The 19,711-nt window shown below is 41.9% G+C and overlaps 1 protein-coding gene across 1 annotated transcript in view; it reads right to left on the reverse strand.

The window, feature by feature from the left end:
* cul1b (cullin 1b) overlaps positions 1 to 13,915 on the reverse strand; it is a 64,699-nt gene extending 50,784 nt beyond the window's left edge. Inside the window, exon 1 of the mRNA XM_007906316.1 lies at positions 13,782 to 13,915. The gene's annotated coding sequence lies outside the window, so the exon portion shown is untranslated. The remainder of the gene's footprint in view (positions 1 to 13,781) is intronic.
* Between the last annotated feature and the right edge of the window lie 5,796 nt (positions 13,916 to 19,711).

Consider the following 19,711-nt stretch of genomic DNA (forward strand, 5'->3'; position numbering starts at 1 on the left):
AATAAATAATACAGCATTTTCACAATTTAGAAGCTGGTTTAACAACCTGTAACCATGCACAAAATTTTGCAATAGGTAGTTGCACCAAATTAAAATGATTAAATAATCCTTGCATTTAATATAGCACCTTATGTTGTCATCACAAAACGCTTCACTGCGTTCTACTGTGAAGGGTAGTGACAGCATACCTGTAGGGGAACACAGCAGCCAATTTGCACACTGCAATGTCCAATAAACAGCCTTTAAGTGAATGACCACTTTTACAACCAGTTTGGGGTCAGAACACCAGAAGGAATTTCGTTCTCTCTTCAAATAGTGCCACAGGATCGTTAACGTCCATTTGAACGGTCAGACAAGAATTCGGTTTAACATCTCATCTGAATTACAGAACCTAGAATAAAACCCCCAACATTGCATTGGCGTATCAGCCTGGACCGTGAATTTAAAGCCCCTGACACGGGGCTTGAATCCACAACCTTCTGAGTCAGAGGCAAGAGTGCTGTCAACTGAGCAAGGCTGACCATGAGAGGTTTAACAGTCAAACAAGGAGTCAGAAGTTAACAATGCATAAGCACTTTTAAAGTGTCTATTTTTCACATGAAAAATATCAAAGTGGAAAATAGTAGTAAAAGGTAGTAAATAGAGTGAAAAAATAAATATCTGTTAGTGAATGTGCTTTTTCTAGCCTGCTAAATGTATACCACAATTTTTTTCACAGCAGAATTGTAAACATTTACTTCACACTCAGATAACTAACAAATATGAACACTTCTAGCACCAAGAACATGTCCCAAAAAACATGATAGAACCACAGAAATTTACAGAACAGAAAGCAAGCATTCAACCCATTGTGTCTGGCTCTTTAAATAGCAATCCTTTCTGTCCCATTGATTTGCCCTTTCCCCATACTGCAGTGTAGTTTATTCCTTTTTAGGTACTTCTCTAGTTTCCTCACAAAAGATAATACAGATTTGACCTCACCCATCACTCCTGACAAGGCATCCTAACTAATCTGCACTTGAACAAATTCTTGCCATTTGCTCGTTTACTATCTTAAATTGATGCCCTTTAGTTTCCAACTCACCGAGCAGTAGAAAGAATGTTTCCCTATTTCTTCCTATCAACCCCCACTTCTTCATAATTTTAAACACTTCTATCACCATAAACATTCTCGGTTCCAATTGAAATCATCGCTTTTCCCTTCAGTTTATGTTTATAGACCACTTACTTCAGTATCATCCCAGTAAATCTCTGCACACATTCTATTGTCTCAACATCTTTCCTAAAGTGGGGTGACTAAAATTGAATATTATAACAATAAGTTTAGTATTATCTCCTTGGCTTTATATTCTATAGCCGTATTTATAAAACCTAGAAATCCATTAGCTTTTTTAACAGTTTTGTCCACCTGCTCTACCCCTTTAAGGATTTATGTACATTAACCCTTAAGTCCCTCTGCTCTTCTGCATCTTTTAATATTTTATCACCTAACATATACTTGCTCTTCTTATTCTTTCTCCCCAAATGTATAACCACACTTGTCTCCATTAAATGTTATTTTTTTTCTCTATCCAATCAACTAATCTGTCTATGCAATCTTCACTGTTAGTTTTACTCCTGATTTCTGTATCATCTGCAAACATAGAAATTGTGCCCCTTATAGCAGAATCCAGATCATTTGTGTAAATGGATAAAAGCAGTGGTCCTAATATAGATCCCTGGGGGATACCACTATTTACAACTCTCCATTGCGAATAATATTCCTGTACTGCCATTCTGCTTCTTTTCCTTTACCGACTTTCTACGTTGCTGCTACCTTTTTATTTATACCATACACCCTAATATGTTTTTTAAACAAGCCTCCGATTCAGCACCTTATCAAAGACCTTCTGAACTTACCTGCACACAGTTACTGGGTTCAGAGGGCTACTATGAGATCGTGATATGCGCAGCAATCAGCAGACAGTGCATCCCAGAAGCCCAAAATATAGTTCAGAGAATTCGGGGAAGGGGGAAATGAAAAGTGTAGGAGAAATAGGATAGTTATGACAAAACTATTTTTTAATAATAAAAATCCAGGTACTTATGGTGGGTTAAAAAAAATCAATACATGAACTTTAAAGGTGTCTATCTATGTAGTAAATATATATAGTTTTGTTGAAAATGATTTTGAAATAATTTCTCGACCTGGGTAGAACCCAAACGGTCACCACACATTAAAAGCACATCTGCTCCAATGGAAACAAGTTTGTAGGACTCTCACTGAATTAAATTTAACTAAGTTGGCAGACATCTGCAATATGGAAAACAAATCTGGTCTGATCTTACACTATTTAATTTGGAATGAGCTGCAAGCACATATTGCCCATATTAAAATGGTTGATTCATCCACCAAATATTCAAATCATAAAAAAATTCCAACTGAACCAAAAAAAAATGAACAACAACAAACATTAATTTTGCACATTTCATGCAGGGGAACAAATCAAAATGCTTTTTCAGACACAATAGCAGCTTGTTTCCCAATTAACAAGCTTTCTCGCTCTCTCACCCACCCCCCAACTCAGTATGTTAAATGCTCCACCTTGTGCAACATTAACTAATGTTCCAAATTCAAAAATTCTTGAATATAGAAAATCTGTATTCTCTATGGGAGGCTACTGTACTGTCTCCAGAATCTGCAAGCTGAAGGAAAAGAAATGAGCAAGGGTTCACAATCTCATTTCTGTACAATAGCTCATTATGGAAATGGAAACTGTATGTGGTTACAATTTGTTTGAACTGCAAGCCATATTCACATCCTCCACTGTGAACCCTCCCTCATCCACTACTCTGTCACCTCCACGCTTGACTTCTCCAACACTCTTTCTCAAGCTCCAGCTCATCCAGAACTACCCATCTGAAGCTCTAGCTCATCTAAAACACTGCTGCCCACAAGCCTTCCTGAACCAGACTCCAAATGCACGTTACCCAGACCCTGACCGGGCTCCAGATCTCCCAGGAATTGGATCTGAATGAAGATCCTAATGTTGACTTTCAAATTCTTCCACACCACACCCTCAGAACCTCTCCAGCGCCACTCTCCCATGCATTCTCCTTGTTCCCCATAGTTAGGTCTGCACACATTCCTCGTTTCCCCTGCCCTCCCAAAACCATCATCAGTGACTCACCGTCGAGTCATTACGGCTCTGCTTTCTGGAACTCCATCCCCAGATCCTTACTCGCACTCTCTCTCGGTGCTTTCAAAACTACTTTCAAATATACGGTAAAGTGAATTGGGCTTACCTCTTCGACTCTGCCTTAAGTGACCTTCCCCACCCATGTATCCTTCCCACCTTAATCAGTGGCCTACCCATCCATGTAAAGTACTCAGAGGCACTCATCTTTGAACTGTGCAGCACAAGTGAAAGTGTTTTTGTTGCAGTTTTAGCTTGTCTAAAATATAAACATTAAAATAACAGGGCAAAGATCCAACATAAAACATTAAGATATCTCCCCGAAAGACTTCAAAACAGTACAGTGCTCAGAAAATAATCAATTTGACAATAGTTTATCATGTGAAATCCCTCCGCCTATCCCCATCACTCCCAAATTTCAAATCCCGCCTAAAGACCTTCCTTTTTGATCATGCTTACGGTCACCTCCTCCCTCCCGTTGTCAGACTCCATCACAGTGAAGCACTCCAGCCGGGGCATTACACAGTGTGTAGGGCACTATATAAATGTAAGTTGTTGTTATTGATCACATTAATAAGCAACTTTGCCATACCCTACCAAAACATGCACAAACTAAGTGCCATTTGACATTGATTCCAAGGTCTCTCTTCCATCAGTCACTGGAGCTGTAGGGAATCCAATTTCACAATTTGTTCTCATGTTTAGTTCAAGTAATAATAATCCTTGCAATGGATATAGCACCTATTTTGAAACATCCCAAAGTGCTTTACAGCGATAAAATGGAGTGACTGTATTTGTTGGCAAACAGGGCATCCAATCTGTACACATTGTCTAAAACAATTCATTAATTAGCACCAGTAAAAGTTAGAACAACTTTAAACTGGCTCTGAATGTAATAATAATAATAATCCTTGCATTTGATATACAACAACAACAACAACAAGATTCCATTTATAAAGCGCCTTTCACGTCAGGAGGACGTCCCAAGGCGCTGCACAGTTGGGTCATGACCCGAGCAGGGGGGAAATGGTCAGGGTGAGGGGAGGGAAGGGAGGGAGCGAGGAGGGGGAAGAGAGTCGAGAGGGGAGCTGAAGGCTCGGTCAAAGAGAAAGGTCTTGAGACCGGCCTTCAAGGAGGAAAGGGAGGAGGCGGCGAAGGCACTGGGGGATAGAGTTCCAGAGCCTCGGGGCTGAGAGGCTGAAGGCCCGGCCACCGATGGTAGGGCGGTTGGGGCGGGGGACGTGGAGCAGACCAGAGCCAGAGGAACGGAGGGTACGGGCAGGTAGGTAGGGGGATAGTAGGTTGGAGAGGTAGGAGGGAGCGAGGCCGTGAATGGCCTTGTAGGTGAGGATGAGGATCTTGAAATCAATATAGCGCTTTATCACCCCCTCGAGACATCTTAAAGTGCTTCAGAGAATATTCTGTAAAGTGAATTCACTTTATTTTGTGGGCAAACGCGGCAGCCAATTGCGCACAGCAGTGTCCTACAAACAGTCGTGGATTGAAGTGACCAATTTATTATTAGTTTTTTTAAAGGAATTATTACCCCCGGAAAAGCGATCCGCCAATCGATGAACAACCAGGTTCCTACTTACTGCTAGGTAAACAGATGTGTGTGGAGTAAATTTGCCCAACATTTCGCCCTGCCGGGAATCAAACCCAGGTCTCTCGCTTGCACCTTGGGATGTCCTCCCGATATGAAAGGCGCTATACAAATGTAATTTTATTGTTGTTGCGAGGCGAGTGCTCTAACCACTGAGCTACAGGACTCCCAGATGTCACTATGCAGAATGTAGATGCTACTGTGCCGCTTTCCAGCTAAATTCAAAGAGACTGGATTCACACACTTTTCCCCACGGTGCTTTATGGCAAACATCCTCATTAACCATGACAGGTTAATAATAAAACTGCATTTTGTCCCCAGTAAATGAGATAACTTTTTAATCACTCTAGGCACATAAACTTAAGACTAAAGTAAACTGATCTGACACCATAGTCCTAATTTCTGTTGCAACCCTCAATGCATTTCCAATTAAAGTCATGGCATTTACAGGTGCTTTTAAAACAGCAGCAACTATTTCAATGGAGCACAAGTATGCAAAAATTATAGTACAATGTTCTTGTTCTACCAAGATTTCTGAAATCTTTCAACATTGCAGTTAATCCCAGTACATACATGCAAAGAACTGTCACAACCCAAGCTCCACTAGGATTTTTTTTTCTTTCTGAGAATAGTCAATATCACATTAAAGTCATGTTCAAACTAGTTTACTCACAAGTGAGTAAACTAGTTTGAACACGACTTTAATGCGATATTGACTTTAACACAACTTTAATAACTTACTAATTTTCCGACAGAAAAAATAGAAATTACATAAAGCTTTAAACAATAGTTACTCACGTATATATGCATAGAAACAGGCCATTCGGCTCAAATATTCTGTCCCAAAATTAAATTTTGATTCCATCTGAAGCTTAAACCAACACTGCACATATGTATGGTCCATCAATGCATCACATATGTACCTGGGCCTTAGCACTCTCTCATCACAGATAGATTAAATCTACCTGTTAGAACAAGTCTCAAGTACTTCACTGGTGCAGAGATATGCATTGTTTCAACACAAATCTTGACACGGTAATAGGTTCAAGGACATCAGGTTGGCTACAGCTAATAACACTATCCCACAACCTTGTTAGAGGCTGTTTCACTTATTCTATGCTATTTTGATCCTGACTTCACAACTGAGCAAAACCATTACAGTTGCTCCTCCAATGAAAAAGTAAGTTCTCAACCTGGCCTCCCAGTCAATGATCAGCATAGCTCATTCAACTAAAACAGGCACATTTCAATGTCAGTTTCGACGAACAATCTAACTGTAGTATCTAACAATAATCAACCTTGCATTTATTATAGCACCTTATCATGTCATTGAAATGTCTCAAGGCGCTTTACAGGACACACTGTAAAGTGATGGGACTGCAGGTACTTTGTGGGCGAACACTGCAGCTAATCGGAGCACAGCAATATCCCGCAAACAGCCATTGGAAACTCTTCTTTTAAATAGTACCATGGGATTTTTAAAGTCCACCTGCACAGGTAGGCGTTTTATACGTTATCCGAAGGACGGCACCTCTACCAATGCAGCATACTCCTAGCACTATACTGAACGTCTGCATAGACTATATGAATTCTAAATCCTGATATGGGGCTTGAACCCACAACCTTCTGAATCGGAGGTGAGAGTGCTACCAACTGAGCTAGGCTGATACATTGAGGTCGACGTAATGAGGCTTTATGTTTCCTATGCACATTTAGCAAATGCTTCCAAAAATAGCTTTGTGTATTTTACATTTTAAAGTTAAAAATATCAAGCCACTATATTCCCTTGGACTATATGCATTTCACAGATTAGTGATCAGAAGCAAGTTCACATCCAGACCATGCCCCTTGCAGTTCTATATTTTAAAGCTTTAACACTTTACTAAAATTATTGATCATAACTAAAGAATGAAAAAACACTAGCATCACTAGTTCTATGTGTAAAGAGATAGGAATTTCTAAAATCAAAAAACTGAAAGATTTGAGGCAGCTGAATTAAATTATTTTAATTTATCATTGCCTCCATTCAGCTACAATTACAGCAGCAACCATTCTTACCTAGAAACCCCCAAATCTATCAGAAAATGTAGTAAGCATGACTTTAGTTAACATCCCCAAACTCCCTTCCTTTCATCCCTTCTCTTTGTCCCCATCTAATCTCTGTAAAACGCATTGAGATATTGATTTTAAGTCCAACCTTTAAAATTTCAATTAGAAAATTTACATTTTCTACTATTTTTAGTTTGGATTCCAAAACCAATATTTTAATAAGCAATTTTACAAAGGACAAATTTAACGATTTCCTTCTATAACATATAGAACAATCCCAGGATTCAACCAGCTTCCCAGGACCGATGGATGTAATCTTACAGTTTCAGGAACCTCAGGTAAGAAGTTACAGATGCTTTTTATGACTTCCTTAAAATTGAATGCATGCAGAGCTTCTACATTTAGTTGCACAAATATTGAGTTTTTTTCCTGATGGTCGATGCATTTTACTGTGGGGATTATTACCCATGGAAAAGCAATCCGCCAATCGACTAACAACCAGATTCCTACGCACTGCTAGGTAAACAGAGATATAAAGGAAGTAACCTCTCTATGTATATTTTATACCATTCTAATTTTATCAATTCTTAATATTACTTTTATGGAACTGGTCCATAGAACCTGTGGAACGATAGGCAAAATGCCTCCTTTCTGTGCTGTAAATCAGCACTTGTTCCACAGGTTGGCTCTCTGAAAGTGTTATCCATTTAGTCACTCTCCAGTATTTTCCCCATAGTCTTTATATTTTTCCTTTTCAGATATTGAACAAATTCCCTGTGATCCATCTTGGCTCAACTAATGTAATTGTGCAATTTGAATGTGTTTGTTTTTGCATGACTATAAAGCTAACGAGAGAGAATAACTTGCCCAGATCTTTAAACGTATGAGTGCCCCAAAGATAATGGAACCACATTTATGGCAAAACATTTACACATGTCACAAATGGCATTTGAAAAATTCTTCACAAATAGCTCATAAAGAGATGATTCTTTATGTGAAAGGCTTAGTACCAGATGCTGCACTTCTTCACTTAGAGTTCTCATTTAAAGAAAATATACAATTTCTCCTTCCTAGCTCAGGAATACTGAAGCCAACTATATTATTTCCATAGCAGTCCCCAACAGGATTATAGGTACAGAAAGAAATCAAAAATGTAGTGAGGTACTCATCTTATATAGTCTTCAATAAAAAAACAAGGAAGGCTACTACAGCTGTAGAGAGCACTGACGAAAGGTCATAGACATGAAATATTAACTCATTTTCCTCTCTCCATAGATGCTGCCTGACCTGCTCCATATGCATGTTCCCAGCGTCTTCTGTTTTTATTTCAGACTAGCTGTACCAGTTGCAGCTTCGCTTGCAACCAATGGATCCAATGTGGAATGTAGATTGACACATAGACAGACATTTTGTCTTTATCTATACTCAGCTGGGAGGACTCCTTTTGTGAGGACTCTTTTTGTGAAGACTCCTATCAAAGCTAGTCTAACCGAAGTGGTTTACTATATGATCCGGCAGGTCCTGGAGTTATTGCAAGGCTTCCGTGTAGATGACATTTGCAGTTTTTCCTTCTTCGATCATGATGTACAGGTTTTGAGATGAACCCACACGTGGGCATCCAACATAGAATTGTCCATGGAAAAAGCAGTGTTTATTCAAGAAAAGGCCAGCAACCATTAAGCTCTGTCCCTGTGCCTTATTAATTGAAATGGCAAAGCACATTTGAACAGGGAATTGGAGCCTTTTGAACTCAAACAGGCAGTCACTTGGGACAGTGGGATGCGAGGAATGAATACATCTTCCTCTTTGAACTGACCAGTCAGAATAGTTGCTTCTATAACATGTGGCATCAACTGTTTTACCACCAACCTTGTGCCATTGCACAGCTTTGGTGCATCTAGATTCCTCAGCAGCATGATTATGCATCCAACCTTTCATCTGAGTTTGTGTGGTGGCATACCGAATGGTTCCAAAGAGTTTAAAAACTCAGTTGGGTAAGTGACATCATTTTCGATGTCAGGAATAGGATCTATGGACTTATACGCAGCTTCTTGGCCAGGGATGTCATTGAGTAGCTGGGAATTGATCTCGTTGGCAGACTCGTTTTTTTTTGAGCAAGGATTGATCATTCATACAACCAATTAGGATTTGTGTAGTTATGGTTGAGGTTCGAGAGAACTTTGTTTTTGAGCTCTGCTATATGTTGTACAATAGTTCCACAATCTTCAGGGATCTGAATTTGGCCATTTGTTGGATGCACTGAAATTTTGCCATCTCCAATTTCCAGAGGATTTTGGCATACGCCCCAGCTGCAGAACTGCCATGAAGATGGACTCGCACGTTTATCCTGAAGCTCATCTTCTCCACACATGCCCACAGCCTGGAAACCTTAAGACTGGCATTCAGTTGATCAGCACGGGTACCACATTATATGACAATTAGGGTCTGGCGGAAGTCTCCAACAAAATAAGTGTTATCCCTCCCACTGTTTAGATGTTTTCCCTGATGTCCCCTGTCCAGATACTCAAAAGGCATGCTTGTGTGACATGGTGCATCCATCCCACACAATGATTTTACAGTCCTTGATCAATGTACCCTTCTTGATATGGCACACTGTACGAAAAAGGTTCAGTGGCCCAAAAAGACTGCCATACATTTGTACATATAACTGCAGAATACATTAGTATAGAGGTATCTCTTTAGAAGGGTGTGTGGTTTCCTGACACTACTTTGTTGCAGAATACAATGCATACTTCATATTTTGGGGATTATTTAAAGCATGTTTTAAATATAGCTCATCAATGATAGGAGATGCCCTGAAACAAAGAATGCCCATGACATTCCCCATGCAAGACCTTTCCAATTGTGTTATTAGCGGAAACACAAACACACACATACATACATAGTCTTTATTAGTATAGATTTCCAGATCTGCAGTATTTTGCCTTTTGAGCACTGGTCAGATGTATTCAGTTTTGGGTCCCCAAAGTTAGAAAGGATATACTGGCATTAGACAGCACAAGATCAATGCCTGGGGTGAAGAGGCCTATCTATGACGAGATGTGATAAAATGGGTTATCCTCCCTAGAGATGCATTTAAAATAATAATGAGAATTGAAAAAGGTAGAGAGAGGACAAGTCTGGCAGAAGGTAGAAGGATTCCAAAAAAGTTATCCTGTCTTAAAATTAGTTAGAAACGAGGTCAGAAAATATTTCTCAACACAAACGTGTGAGAATGAAGACTGCAGTGTGCAGAAAGCTGAAGATACTGAATTGATTGGGATGCTTAAAATATAATAATAATCCTTGCATTTGATATAGCACCTTATTACGTCTTCCGAGCAAAGCACTTCACAGAATACACTATATAATGAATTGACTGTATATTTTGTGGGCAAAATAGAGATCAATACTTGGAAAATAAGGATATTAAAGGATATGAAGAGGTGTTGAAATAAGATTAAAAGATCTTCTTTGATTGCTTATAAAATAGGCCATTCCTATTCGTATTAGATGCCTAATCAGCAAACATGATTAAACTTTAGATATCCTTGAACTGCATGGCTTATTACCACAAAATAATTGATACCCAATTATAGTCATTGATCAACCAGGGAACAAACTAGCAACTGACCACCTAGGAATCTCTCCCCCCAAATTTTGCTAAAATATGATAACTGTGCTCTGTATTTTCAACAAATTTGGGCAAATAAATCATATTATGTTAGCTGTAAAGTACACACCAAAATTTTGTTTCCCACTTTCAAAATACTTCAACAAACACAGGGAAGTGACAGTGAAGAAACCCTTTGCTCATATCTGACAGGGCATTGCTCTCTCTGTGTGACTACAGGATGGAGTTTAGGAAACAAAGAGGCTTGGACCACATGGCTGGCCTAGGTTTGGAGGTGTCTAGAGCAGGGGTGGGGGTGGGGAAACAGACATCTAGGCTGCAAATTCAGTTACCTGCCACCCTCCATGACTGCATTTTTGCAAGGAGTGCAGCAAGATGCTGTTGAGCTGTTAAGGTCCCCCCCACTTTCTGTGAGATATTTGCCTGGCTCAGTGGGTGGTGGTGGTGATGGATGGGGAGGGAGAGGGGGCAAGAGAAGAGTCCGCTGTTGAAATATTTATTCATATGAGGAAATATTACCAGACAACTATACTTCAAAAATGCTCAAAGCAGCTGCATGTTCTGTCCTTCCATACCTGAATGCCTTTGAGCATTTAAATAAAACTATGTTCAGTATGTCTTAGAATTATAATTACCACAGGTGGAGGGGAAGATGGGAAGATTGGTTGGAACAGGGCAAAGCCCTGGACAGATTTGAGTAAGGCTTAAAAAAAGAGCATTGTCATCACTAAAAATTAAATGAGCATGTTCTTTCTCCTTCCCTTATTCAAGGTGCTGAGTCTTCCTGACATACAGTTCCAAAGGCAACTCATCCCATACCTCTCCAAATTAAGATACCACCCTCATTCTGCATGCCCAAGTCTAGTTAGCAAATACAGTATTGGCATTTATACAGCTATGAGGGGCTTAACAGACAAATATGGTCCTATTGAAAGCCGAACACTTTTCATCAGCATCCCTCAAAAGGAATCAGGAACCCTACGTAACCAAAGTCAAGAAGTATATTGCCCCCAACTAACATCCAAATCAAGTAACAGTATAGACTTTGGGATGCAGCCTGGTATCTTACTCATCTGTACGTTTATTTTGCACTGAGCAGTGCTTAAACAATCGTTGGCATCAGGACAGTCAAAGAAGTCCTTGCATTGCTAAATCAGTTTAAGACAATCATTTTTTTAAAAAAATACTTTTGAGAGCAATTATCTTAAGCCTGTTCAAATTAGATGCATGCTTAGCATCCCTGCTTTTTTGTGTGGGTAACATTTTGAGGGAATCATGAATTTTGTGAACAGTTTGCAGTCAACGTTATGCAGCCATTTCCTTCTAGATTTCCATATTGCTTGGAAATTTAAGGTCTACGTTACCAAATAATTGTTTCGGAACAATCTTCTTAGCAATGATTTAATCATTTATATTAAAAGGCAAACAACTGTTCCAACTCACATAAATTCACAACAGTCATTTCTCCTGGACATTTCTGGAAAGAAAAACATCTTAACTGATCAACGTAATTGTCTGAAAACAACCCTGAACTTCAAGCAAAGCCAATACGCTGCAATCCTGAGTAGTCAGATGCATCAAAATATGAGCACGATCCTTCTAGTGCAATACCGTAAATAGCACCTGAGCCAAGACTGGAAAGGGGTAAAAATAGCTACCACCTCGAAAGCACTTATGTACAGGCAATAATAAGGTAATCCTTCTGAACTGCCAGTTTTGTTACCCACTCAATTAACAACTGCTCTGCGCAACTGGCTGCAACCTTTCTCCCGCAAAATACACAGTCACTCCACATCGGAAGGGGATCCCGTGAAGCACTTCGAGATGTCTCAACACTGTGTTAGGGCGCAACATGCAAATGCAAGGATTATTATCAACAACACACACACACACACTGTGAAAATAACTAAAAAGCCACGCCGTCCAGCACTGCAGAACCAGGACAAAAACATAGATTAACCCCCCCACCCCCCCCCCCCCCCCAAAAAAAAAGTTCTGACGCAATTCCCTCTCAGTGAGGCACACCAGCTCACACTAACAATACTTCCACACACAACGGGGAGGCGGGGATTAAACGTGCAAGAGAGACGAGAGGGGGTGCGGGGGGAAAAAAAAAAGCATGAGGTGAATAGACCGCATTGTGCGGGTCTTCTCAAAAGTATTTGCATTACCCACATGAATGAAAAAAAATAACAGCTATGTACCAAATGGCTGCGCGGTCCCCCAGTGTGTGAGACGGAAACTTTGTGAGCGCAGCCCCGGGGCTGAGAATTACTGAAGCACCGTCTCTCGGTGCAGCACAAAAGCCGAATACCCCCCTCCCCAACCCCCCCCACACACCCCCCCACACCCACCCCCCACACACCCCCACAGGGGGTTCATTCAGCTCCTCCACAACAACAAGGCGAAAGGGCAGGAAAATGGGAGAGAAATCGTGACGGGGATTGAAGGCGAAAATCCTGACCCCGAGACCGTTCATCGCCACCAACTGAACAGACCCTCTCACTCCCACTGAACACACAGCCCCTCTCCCTCTCTGTGTGTGTGTGTGTGTGCGCGGGGCCGAGGCCCGAGTCAATGGCGCATTTACTCAGCGGTGCCGACATCAGGCGGAGCCCCGGAGCACAGCCGCTCCGAGCGGCACCCAAAGCCCCCACAGAGCGGCGGCCTCTCCCCCCACCGCCCGAGCCCGGGCCCGGGCCTCGCTCAGCGCCGACAAACGCCCCGGCAGTAGGGCCTCGGCCTCCTCCGGCCCGCGGGACGCCCGGGCCTCACGCACTCGGCCTCCCTCCGGCCCCCGGGGCCTCGCTGATCCGCGGGGGATCCCCGGCCCCGGGAGCAGCGGAGCCCCCAGTCAGGCCCGACCTCCAGCCCCCGCGAGCCCCGGCCTCCCGCCGTCCCCTCCCCGGCAGCAACATGGCGGCTCTGGGCCTCCCCACCGTGAGTCAGGAGGAACAGGCGCCATCCCCGGCCTCTCCTGTCTCCCTCCCACTCCCTCCCCGGCCTCCCCCCTCCCTCCCCGCCTCCCTCCCACTCCCTCCCCCCCCTCTCTCCCACTCCCTCCACGGCCTCCCTCCCCGGCCTCCCCCCCTCCCTCCCCGGCCTGCCCGGCCTCCCCTGGCCCGGCCTCCCCCCCTCCCCGGCCTCTCTCCCCCCCTCCCTCCCCGGCCTCCCCTGGCTCTCCCCCCCCGGCCTCCCTCCCCGGCCTCCCCTGGCTCTCCCCCCCGGCCTCTCTCCCCCCCCCCCTCTCCCCGGCCTCCCCTGGCTCTCCCCCCCGGCCTCCCTCCCCCCCTCCCCGGCCTCCCCTGGCTCTCCTCACCATGTCTCTCGGCCAGTCTCCGCCGCAGACACTGCGGGTCCCCGCTCGCTGCCGCCCGTCTCCAACACACGGCTCACACAACAGTTCCGCTGCTCTGTGTGTGTGTGTGTGCGGTGCGGTGTTGGCCACACGCCGCCGCCGCCGCTCTGTGTGTGTGTGTGCGCGCGCGCGCTCTGTGCTGCTCTGTTGCTGTGGCCTGAGCTGTGGCTCAGTGCGACCTGAGCTTCACAGTCACCTCTGTCAGTCGGTCATCTGTCAGACTGTCTGTCTGTCTGTGTGTGTGTCTGTGTGTGTGTCTGTCTGTCTGTGTGTGTGTGTGTCTGTCTGTCTGTATGTGTGTCTGTCTGTGTGTGTGTGTGTCTGTGTGTGTGTGTGTCTGTGTGTGTCTGTCTGTGTCTGTCTGTGTGTGTGTCTGTCTGTGTCTGTCTGTGTGTGTGTCTGTCTGTGTGTGTGTGTGTGTGTGTGTCTGTCTGTGTGTGTGTGTGTGTCTGTGTGTGTCTGCCTGTGTGTGTCTGTCTGTCTATGTGTGTGTGTGTCTGTCTGTGTGTGTGTGTGTGTCTGTCTGTCTGTGTGTGTGTGTGTCTGTCTGTGTGTGTGTGTGTTGTGTGTCTGTCTGTGTGTGTGTGTGTGTGTGTGTCTGTCTGTGTGTGTCTGTGTGTGTCTGTCTGTGTGTGTGTGTGTCTGTCTGTCTGTATGTGTGTCTGTCTGTGTGTGTGTGTGTCTGTGTGTGTGTGTGTCTGTCTGTGTCTGTCTGTGTGTGTGTCTGTCTGTGTGTGTGTGTGTGTCTGTGTGTGTGTCTGTCTGTGTGTGTGTGTGTCTGTGTGTGTCTGCCTGTGTGTGTCTGTCTGTCTATGTGTGTGTGTGTCTGTCTGTGTGTGTGTCTGACTGTGTGTGTGTGTGTGTCTGTGTGTGTCTGCCTGTGTGTGTCTGTCTGTCTATGTGTGTGTGTGTCTGTCTGTGTGTGTGTGTGTGTCTGTCTGTGTGTGTGTGTCTGTCTGTGTGTGTGTGTGTGTGTGTGTCTGTCTGTGTGTGTCTGACTGTGTGTGTCTGTCTGTCTGTGTGTGTCTGTGTGTGTGTCTGTCTGTGTGTGTCTGTGTGTCTGACTGTGTGTCTGTGTGTGTGTGTGTCTGTGTGTGTGTCTGTCTGTGTGTGTCGGTCTGTCTGTGTGTGTCGGTCTGTCTGTGTGTGTGTCTGTCTGTCGTGTGTGTGTGTGTCTGTCGTGTGTGTATGTGTCTGTATGTGGCACAGTGACAGCTGATAAAATTCAATGGGAACAGTCTTGTGCAGTGTCCACTCACATGTATATTATGCACACTCAGTCCACTCCACCCATTCCCTTAAATGTTGTTGTTGTTGCTGCTGCTTTATTTTTTGGGGGCGGGTGGCGGGGGGAGGGGGGGGTGAAGGGAAATGTTTGTGGGGAATTCCACTGAGAAAGAATAAAAATTCGAAAAGAGAAAGGGAGTTTCTCCCAGTGTCCCGGCTGACGATCCACCGGATAAAAATCGGTCATTCAATTTTTACTCACTCACTTTCTGCCTGTTTGTGGGACATTACTGGGTGCAAATTGGTTGGTGCACGTGTTTGCCTACAAAACGCACACAGTTTTTAAGAAATCCTACGAAGCTCTTAGAGACGTCCTCCCGTTCTGAAAGATGCCAATCGTTCTTTTCCAACTATCATCCTATTGAAATCACCGAATTGATCACAGACCAGGAATCAAACCGGAATTATGCTGGGTTTGTATGGCTCAGTTCTACACTGGCAGTGCATTTTCCACTGTTATTCATACTATACTGTGTAATATTACATTCCTGTATCAAATATGAAGATCATTTAAATGGCTGGTACCAGAGAGGAAGAACCGAGCTGTCAATCTGGCCCAGTCTCTTGAGTTATACGTTTAACTGTATGTCATTTAATGTCCCCAATGCTTAATTGTTTTATGTAGGAAAAGAATTAAAGGTTTGTAGGAAAGTATTGTAACTTTTCTACTCCTGACCAAAATGTAAATAACATTAGGTGATTTTCTATTTTATTTTTTACAACCTTTTAGAATTCAAGACTGATATTATTAATAATAATTGCTTAATACTACTAATAATAACCCTTGCATTTGATATAGCACCTTATCATGTCTTCAAGACATCTCAAAGCGCTTCACAGAACTTTTCCAAGAGCTGGCACAGGCACAATGGGCCGAATGGCCTCCGTCTATGGTGTAGTATTCTATGATTCTGTATAATGTAAAGTAAATTAACTATATTTTGTGGGAGAAACACGGCAGCCAATTGCACACAGCAGTGTCCAAACAATCATGGATTGAGTGACCAATTTATTATATCTCTTTGAAGGTGTTATTCATTTGTTTTAGTGCCTTTCACATTTGGAATATCCTAAAGCACTTCGCATTATATACTTTGTGTGTTTTGTGGGCGAACATGGCAGTCAATTTGCACATGGCAATGTCTCACAAACAGTCATGGAGTGAATGACAACAACAACTTACATTTTTTGTGACCAATTTTATTGGGGGCTTGTTGGGCAGGATACTGGGAGAAACTCAGATTGACACGAGTCAGTATTGGAAGGATGCTGCATCGGCAGAGGTGACATGAGACGTTGCACTGAGATTCTGTATGTCCCCTTTCATGACACCATTGAAAAGAGTTTATTTTCTCCTGTTCTGGCCAACAATACACCAGATATTCATATCATCACTGTTTGTGGTATTCCATTCTGCAAACATTGGATGCCATTTTTACCATGGTCGCAACACTTGATAACAATTACCCGTGAGCATGTTGAGACACTTCATTGATAAAGATGCTGTATCAAATATAAACATTATTATCTACCTGAACTGGAACACAGTTTGATATTTCATCTCAATCACCGTCAACTATATAACACTCATCCCCAGTGTATCAACCTAAATTATGAACTCAACCCTTGGATATCAAATCCATACCTAAATGACCCAGAGTCTATTAGCAACTGAACCAAAAGAATACAAATCTGTATTAAAACGCTCAAAATTGTTAACTTGGCTATAATGTTAATCCTTAGCAGAGGGCTCTTTAGACTACATAGGGTAGTTTTGTATGTCTGATATTTTGTCCTCAAAATGTGAACGTATGCTCAGAGCTCTCTGTTCACTGATTTCTCACCGACAGCAAAGTTTCTTTGTCTTGTGAATTCTTGTATTTAGGATGAGAAATGTTATCCCTTCTGAACTGATCATGCATTCACAGGTCAGGTACAATATGGTTAAGGTCTGATTGAAGCCTCCTACTTTGTTCTAATGTTATGCTTCAGATAACAACCTTAGAAGAGCAGCCCCTGTGTACCAATCTGACACTTGCCATCTTTAACCCAGCTATCATGTAGTTTCTTTGAACAAGATTATCAATTTAGTGCCAAATTAAATGGTTCTGTTCTGTAAATACATGCTCATTTGGAGCTAGGTTGAGACTATCCAAGACTATTTTGATGCAGAACACTTATAGCCTTTTGTAATATAAAATGTAAACTTCAATGTTAAATATGGTTCAGTGGGCTGCTTGAAAAGTCTCAAAATTCATTTTAGACAATAAGAAAGGATTATCATGTTAATGGATAAAATCTTTATTTTTTCCTGATTTTCTCTGTATAATAATTGTTGCATTTGATATAGTGCCTGATCACGTATTCACTGAACATATTCAAGACTGAGGTTGATAGATTTCTAAAGGATAGAGGGATTAAGGGATAATGGGGATAGGTCGGGTAAATGCAATTAGGTCAGAATATCGGCCACGATCTTATTAAATGGTGGGGCAGGCTCGAGGGGCCGAATGGCCTGCTCCTGCGTCTCATGGTTTTATCATGTATTCGAGACGTCTCAAAGCACTTCACAGAGTAGCGTAAAGTGAATTGGCTGTATATTGTGTGGGTGAAATGAGGCAGCCAATTGCCCAGTGTCCCATAAACAGTCCTGGATTAAGTGACCAAATTATTATTATTTTTTAGTTATTTATTTCTGAAAGTATATTCAGGAATGCTGAAGTAGGATTCAACTGGTACTGGCATTTCTTTGTTACCTCTTCAAAGTTTTAAATGTTTATACTTCACATATGGACTAGACAGCGAGTATTAGAAAGGTATTCCACTGATCACAGGGAGGGGGGAATCACATTCAATCGCAATCATGCCCTCATTAGATATCTTTACATGTACATTTTCAAGTTTGGATAGCTGTGCTGGGATAAGAATTCCAGCTGATGTTTTCCTTCCTCTACAGCCCAGGAATTGACACAATTGTTCTTTTCCATCTGCTGTCCTATTGAAATGGAGTCCTGCAGGGTATTGGCTGGAGCTCTCGCCTCACAAACAAGAGGACCTGGGCTCGATTCCCGGGCAGGGCAAAACTTTAGTCAAGTTTCCTTATTACGCACACCTCTGTTTACCTAGCAGTAAGTAGGAACCCGATTGTTAGTTGATTGATGGATCACTTTTCCAGGGATAATAATCCCTTAAAAAAATAATAATTCGGTCACTCAATCAAGTTTGAGGGATATTGCTGTGTGCAATTGGGCTCTGCATTTCACCGAAAAAATACAGTCAATTCACTGTACAATATATTTTTTAAAGCGCTTTGAGACGTCTCAAAGATGTGATAAGGTGCTATATTAAATGCATGGATTATTATTATAATCAACTATCTGATCACAGACCAGGAATTAAACCTGGATTCTTGTGGATTTGTATAGCTCAGTACTACATTGGCAGTGATTTCCCACAGTTATTCATACTATACTAATCTTGTTAATATAACATTCCTCCTCCAGGATTAGTCTACCACATTGCTTGCCTATCTGAAGCAATTTTTTGTAGAGATGCGCAACACTCTTCAGGACAAGATATTTGGCTTTCAGGACTGTGAGACATCATGCCTGCCAAAGCACATGTACTAATATTTTGCACCAATTACCAATTCTAGAAGCTTTCACAATTAAACCAAAATGTTTGGTGGATCATTGGTTGGAAGGTGATATTTGGCCATCTCCTGCTAATATTTAGAGAATTGGTGACCATGTAAAGTTCTGGTTTCAAATAGCATTGAATGGTGTCGGTGTCAATATTCTCTACAAAAGGGATAGGAAGGCACCAAAGCAGGATCTGCAAAATGTTGCTAAGCAACTCAATGGCCCATGATAAGTGGCAAGAAAATTTAGTTAGTTTTTCGAACTGCACTATGTTAAAAAGTTCCAATAAAATTATACAGTATTATGAGTAAAATTATGGCATAGATAAATGTGGTTATTAATATCTGTTTTGCTGCACAGTTATTTTTTAGTTTTTAAAATACTTGTAATAAAAAACAGTATTGATAGAAATTAAAGGTGTTAAAGAAATTTCTATGCTTAAGTATATTCTATCCCATTATAGACAATTTTTTTTAATAGGTGTATTACATTTTTATACAAATTACTCAGTAATATAGTGTATAAAAATTCCACCTAGTATAGGTTTACTGTTAAAATAGCATTTCAGGGTATGCAGAAGTTATCAAATTTACTTCTAAAATTCAAGCTCATTTCTTTAGTCCTTAAAAGAACTTGCAGAAAACTGGCCTCAAAATAGAACAGGTTGCCAGAAAGAGTGGTTAAGACAGGACTCACTTAAAAAAGTTTGATGGTGTGATGGGTGGGTATTCTAGAAGGAAGAGATCAGATGGGCCAAAGGGATTTCATCAGATACAAGAATGCTCTGAAATACTATGGTAACAGAGTAAATCTAGACCTAGGTGAAATTTCTACCCGATACATGACTACACAATGAGGAACTCCTATCCTACCTTATAATAATCCAATTTTCTAGTCTAAGATTATTTACTCTGGCAAACTAACAGTAATTATTTCTGAACTGAATGGCGAGGTAGTGATTTT

This window comes from Callorhinchus milii, unplaced genomic scaffold (assembly GCF_018977255.1).
Source record: "Callorhinchus milii isolate IMCB2004 unplaced genomic scaffold, IMCB_Cmil_1.0 Scaffold2, whole genome shotgun sequence".
Classification (NCBI taxonomy): Eukaryota; Metazoa; Chordata; class Chondrichthyes; order Chimaeriformes; family Callorhinchidae; genus Callorhinchus; species Callorhinchus milii.